This window comes from Oncorhynchus keta, chromosome 28 (genome assembly GCF_023373465.1).
Source record: "Oncorhynchus keta strain PuntledgeMale-10-30-2019 chromosome 28, Oket_V2, whole genome shotgun sequence".
Classification (NCBI taxonomy): domain Eukaryota; kingdom Metazoa; phylum Chordata; class Actinopteri; order Salmoniformes; family Salmonidae; genus Oncorhynchus; species Oncorhynchus keta.
Window position 1 is genome coordinate 4,445,422 of NC_068448.1, and position 5,717 is coordinate 4,451,138.

The 5,717-nt window shown below is 47.1% G+C and overlaps 1 long non-coding RNA gene across 1 annotated transcript; it reads right to left on the minus strand.

Moving 5' to 3' along the window:
* Positions 1 to 4,380: 4,380 nt before the first annotated feature.
* On the minus strand, positions 4,381 to 5,512 carry LOC127912989 (uncharacterized). Its single transcript, XR_008084319.1, has 3 exons — positions 5,333 to 5,512; positions 4,998 to 5,064; positions 4,381 to 4,863 (listed from the first exon to the last, which is right to left on the minus strand). It is a non-coding gene; the product is annotated as an uncharacterized LOC127912989 (long non-coding RNA).
* Between the last annotated feature and the right edge of the window lie 205 nt (positions 5,513 to 5,717).

A 5,717-nucleotide genomic window follows, 5' to 3' on the forward strand; every position in this document is an offset into this window, starting at 1 on the left:
ACCACCATACAGCAGTCAGTGCCACCACCATACAGCAGTCAGTACTACCACCATACAGCAGTCAGTACCACCACCATACAGCAGTCAGTACCACCACCATGCAGCAGTCAGTACCACCACCATACAGCAGTCAGTACCACCACCATACAGTAGTCAGTACCACCACCATACAGTAGTCAGTACTACCACCATACAGCAGTCAGTACTACCACCATACAGCAGTCAGTGCTACCACCATGCAGTAGTCAGTACCATCACCATGCAGTAGTCAGTACTACCACCATGCAGTAGTCAGTACCATCACCATACAGCAGTCAGTGCTTCCACAATACAGTAGGCAGTACTATCACCATACAGTAGGCAGTACTATCACCATACAGTAGGCAGTACTATCACCATACAGTAGGCAGTACTATCACTATACAGTGCTCAATGCTTCCACCATTCAGTACTCAGTACTACCACCATTCAGTACTCAGTACTACCACCATTCAGTACTCAGTAATTCCACCATACAGTACCCAGTACTACCACCACGGAGATATATAACAACATGCAATACTCAGTACTGCCACCAGGGTGCAGTATAACACAATGCTGTACTCAATAGTACCACCAGTGGGGAGCAGTATAACACAATGTTGGCTTCTTTACTCAAGGCAGACAGGGGGATGCAACTGCTTTCAAACACCATGTAACGTGTGTGTGTGTGTGTGTGTGTGTGTGTGTGTGTGTGTGTGTGTGTGTGTGTGTGTGTGTGTGTGTGTGTGTGTGTGTGTGTGTGTGTGTGTGTGTGTGTGTGTGTGTGTGTGTGTGTGTGTGTGTGAATGCACCAATTTGTAAGTCGCTCTGGATAAGAGCGTCTGCTAAATGACTTAAATGTAAATGTAAATGTGTGATGAGAGGTGATAAGTATCATAAATGAACGTGTGAATGTGTGGTCGTGTAATTTTGTACATTTTTTTTATTTTTATGACTAAGTTTTTTTTTAAATGACATGAAAGCTAACGCTATCCAAAACCTTAACTTTTGAAGAAAGTTTGAAATTGAAAGATGTTGAGAATTAGAGTGTTAAAAACCCTTTAAAAAATTGAGAAACGTCGCTAAATTCCATAATCTGAAGTCAAAATGTCTAAAACCCTGAAGTGTTGTTGGGGATAACGCCTTGGCTTTAGTCTGAGATGAGAAAAGTAGGCCGTTCCTCCAGTGGAAAGTAGGCCGTTCCTCCAATGGAAAGTAGGCCGTTCCTCCAGTGGAAAGTAGGCCGTTCCTCCAGTGGAAAGTAGGCCGTTCCTCCAGTGGAAAGTAGGCCGTTCCTCCAGTGGAAAGTAGGCCGTTCCTCCAATGGAAAGTAGGCCGTTCCTCCAATGGAAAGTAGGCCGTTCCTCCAATGGAAAGTAGGCCGTTCCTCCAGTGGAAAGTAGACCGTTCCTCCAGTGGAAAGTAGGCCGTTCCTCCAATGGAAAGTAGACCGTTCCTCCAGTGGAAAGTAGAATAATGTGAACAGTGGAAAGTAGGCCGTTCCTCCAGTGGAAAGTAGACCGTTCCTCCAGTGGAAAGTAGACCGTTCCTCCAGTGGAAAGTAGGCCGTTCCTCCAGTGGAAAGTAGACCGTTCCTCCAATGGAAAGTAGGCCGTTCCTCCAGTGGAAAGTAGACCGTTCCTCCAATGGAAAGTAGACCGTTCCTCCAGTGGAAAGTTTACCGTTCCTCCAGTGGAAAGTAGGCCGTTCCTCCAGTGGAAAGTAGACCGTTCCTCCAGTGGAAAGTAGACCGTTCCTCCAGTGGAAAGTAGACCGTTCCTCCAGTGGAAAGTAGGCCGTTCCTCCAGTGGAAAGTAGACCGTTCCTCCAATGGAAAGTAGGCCGTTCCTCCAGTGGAAAGAGGCCGTGGAAAGTAGGCCGTTCCTCCAATGGAAAGTAGGCCGTTCCTCCAATGGAAAGTAGGCCGTTCCTCCAGTGGAAAGTAGACCGTTCCTCCAGTGGAAAGTAGGCCGTTCCTCCAATGGAAAGTAGACCGTTCCTCCAGTGGAAAGTAGACCGTTCCTCCAGTGGAAAGTAGGCCGTTCCTCCAGTGGAAAGTAGACCGTTCCTCCAGTGGAAAGTAGATGTTCCTCCAGTGGAATGACCGTTCCTCCAGTGGAAAGTAGGCCGTTCCTCCAGTGGAAAGTAGGCCGTTCCTCCAATGGAAAGTAGGCCGTTCCTCCAATGCACCGCGTTCCTTCTGCGCAAACACATTAGCATGTTTTAAATACGTTTAAAGAATATATGAAATCAATCAAATACATGTTATTCCCTCACAAGCTTCGTAAACAACTGGTGTAGACTAACATTAAAATGCTAAATTATGGGTCCTTTTCCAAAAGTTAAAGATAAAAATAAAAAATAATAATGAGATAGTGACAAGAAATAAACTGTGAATAATGTAGAACAATAAAAAATAACATTGCTATATACAGCGCCTTCGGAAATACCCCTTGACTTTTTCCTCATTTTGTTACGTTAAAACCTTATTCTAAAATGGATCAAATATTTTTTTCCTACACATAATACCCCATAATGATAAAGTAAAACGAGTTTAAAAACCTTTAACCAGTATTTTATTTAAGCGCCTTTGGCAGCAATTACAGCCTTAAATCTTCTTGGGTATGACGTTACAAGCTTGGCACACCTGCTTTTGGGGAATTTCTCCCATTCCTCTGCAGATCCTCTCCAGCTCTATCAAGTTGGAAGGTGAGCATTGCTAAACAGCTATTGTCAGGTATTTCAAGAGATGTTTGACCGGGTACAAGTCCGGGATATGGCTGGGGCACTCAAGGACAATCAGAAACTTGTACCGAAGGCACTCCTGCATTGTCTATGCTGTGTGCTCAATGCCTTTTTCCTGTAGGAAGGTGAACCTTCACCCCAGTCTGAGGTACTTTGCTTGGTTAATCTTTGTCTCGATCCTGACTAGTCTCCCAGTCCCTGCCGCTGAAAACCATCCCACAGCTGCTGATGCTACCACCACCATGCTTCACCGTGGGGATGGTACCAGGTTTCCTCCTGACGTGACGCCTGGAATTCAGGCCAAAGAGTTCAATTTTGGTTTCATCAGACCAGACAACCTTGTTTCTCATGGTCTGAGAGTCTTTCAGCGCTTTTTTGGCAAACTCCAAGCAGGCTGTCATGTGGCTCTTACAGAGGAGTGGCTTCCGTCAGGCCACTCTACAATAAAGGCCTGATTGGTGGAATGCTGCAGAGATGTTTGTCCTTCTGGGCACTCTACCATAAAGGCCTGATAGGTGGAATGCTGCAGAGATGTTTGTCCTTCTGGAAGGTTCTCCCATCTCCACAGAGGAACTCTAGACCTCCCTGACCAAGGCCCTTCTTCTCCGATTGCTCTTCTTCCAAACTTGTTCCAAACTTCTCCCATTTCAGAATGATGGAGGCCACTGTGTTCTCGAGGACCTTCAATACTGCAGAATGATGGAGGCCACTGTGTTCTCGGGACCTTCAAAGCGTCAGAAATGTTTTGGTACCCTTCCCCAGATCTGTGCTTTGACACAATCCTGTCTCTGAGCTTTACGGACAATTCCGTCGACATCATGGCTTGGTTTTTGCTCTGACATGCACTGTCAACTATGGGACCTTAAAGTTTGCCTTTCCAAATCATGTGCAATCAATTGAATTTACCACAGGTGGACTCCAATCAAGTTGCAGAAACACACTGCCCACAAAATGAGAGAGAGAGAGAGAGAGAGAGAGAGAGAGAGAGAGAGAGAGAGAGAGAGAGAGAGAGAGAGAGAATTTTTGCAGCATTGAAGATGATTGATAAGCACATATGACATTTCACTACGTTCTCCCCCATCAAGCCAGAGATACTGACTGTCACCAATCTGAACCTGACAACATCCCCTCTTTTCTGGGTCGTTAGGTCGTCATGCGACAAGCGGGGGTGTGGCAAACCAAGCTGACGCTCTTATGACCTTTTCTGCTATCTAAGTGCCAGACGTATTGGAAGAAAATGTATTTTAGGATTACCAGATGTCCCGGAGTGCATCGTCTGTCTACATGGCAACCGGCCCCCTACTCCAATGTTCTGTGGTATATACACTGAGTATACAAATCATTAAGAACACCTGCTCTTCATGACATAGATTCAAATTCAAAAAAGAGCAATTAAGTTTTGGAAACATCTAAAATACAGTATACAGATGTTTCCGGAGTGCATCGTCTGTCTACATGGCAACCGGCTCCTCTCCAATCATTACCAAGCCCTGCAATGCCAAGAGCTGAGCAAAGAAACAAGTCCCCTCATCCAGCTGGTCCTGGGGCTGAGTTCACAAACCTGTTCTACTAACACACTGAAGCCTCAGTCCCCTCATCCAGCTGGTCCTGGGGCTGAGTTCACAAACATGTTCTACTAACACACTGAAGCCTCAGTCCCCTCATCCAGCTGGTCCTGGGGCTGAGTTCACTAACCTGTTCTACTAACACACTGAAGCCTCAGTCCCCTCATCCAGCTGGTCCTGGGGCTGAGTTCACAAACCTGTTCTACTAACACACTGAAGCCTCAGTCCCCTCATCCAGCTGGTCCTGGGGCTGAGTTCACAAACATGTTCTACTAACACACTGAAGCCTCAGTCCCCTCATCCAGCTGGTCCTGGGGCTGAGTTCACAAACCTGTTCTACTAACACACTGAAGCCTCAGTCCCCTCATCCAGCTGGTCCTGGGGCTGAGTTCACAAACCTGTTCTACTAACACACTGAAGCCTCAGTCCCCTCATCCAGCTGGTCCTGGGGCTGAGTTCACAAACCTGTTCTACTAACACACTGAAGCCTCAGTCCCCTCATCCAGCTGGTCCTGGGGCTGAGTTCACAAACCTGTTCTACTAACACACTGAAGCCTCAGTCCCCTCATCCAGCTGATCCTGGGGCTGAGTTCACAAACATGTTCTACTAACACACTGAAGCCTCAGTCCCCTCATCCAGCTGGTCCTGGGGCTGAGTTCACAAACCTGTTCTACTAACACACTGAAGCCTCAGTCCCCTCATCCAGCTGGTCCTGGGGCAGAGTTCACAAACCTGTTCTACTAACACACTGAAGCCTCAGTCCCCTCATCCAGCTGATCCTGGGGCTGAGTTCACAAACATGTTCTACTAACACACTGAAGCCTCAGTCCCCTCATCCAGCTGGTCCTGGGGCTGAGTTCACAAACCTGTTCTACTAACACACTGAAGCCTCAGTCCCCTCATCCAGCTGATCCTGGGGCTGAGTTCACAAACATGTTCTACTAACACACTGAAGCCTCAGTCCCCTCATCCAGCTGGTCCTGGGGCTGAGTTCACTAACCTGTACTACTAACACACTGAAGCCTCAGTCCCCTCATCCAGCTGGTCCTGGGGCTGAGTTCACAAACCTGTTCTACTAACACACTGAAGCCTCAGTCCCCTCATCCAGCTGGTCCTGGGGCTGAGTTCACTAACCTGTTCTACTAACACACTGAAGCCTCAGTCCCCTCATCCAGCTGGTCCTGAGGCTGAGTTAACTAACCTGTTCTACTAACACACTGAAGCCTCAGTCCCCTCATCCAGCTGGTCCTGGGGCTAAGTTCACTAACATGTTCTACTAACACACTGAAGCCTCAGGACCAGAACATCCAATCAATCAGGATAAACCAAATTACAACACAGTCAAAACAAAACTACATTACTTATTGGGAAACACAAACACAAAG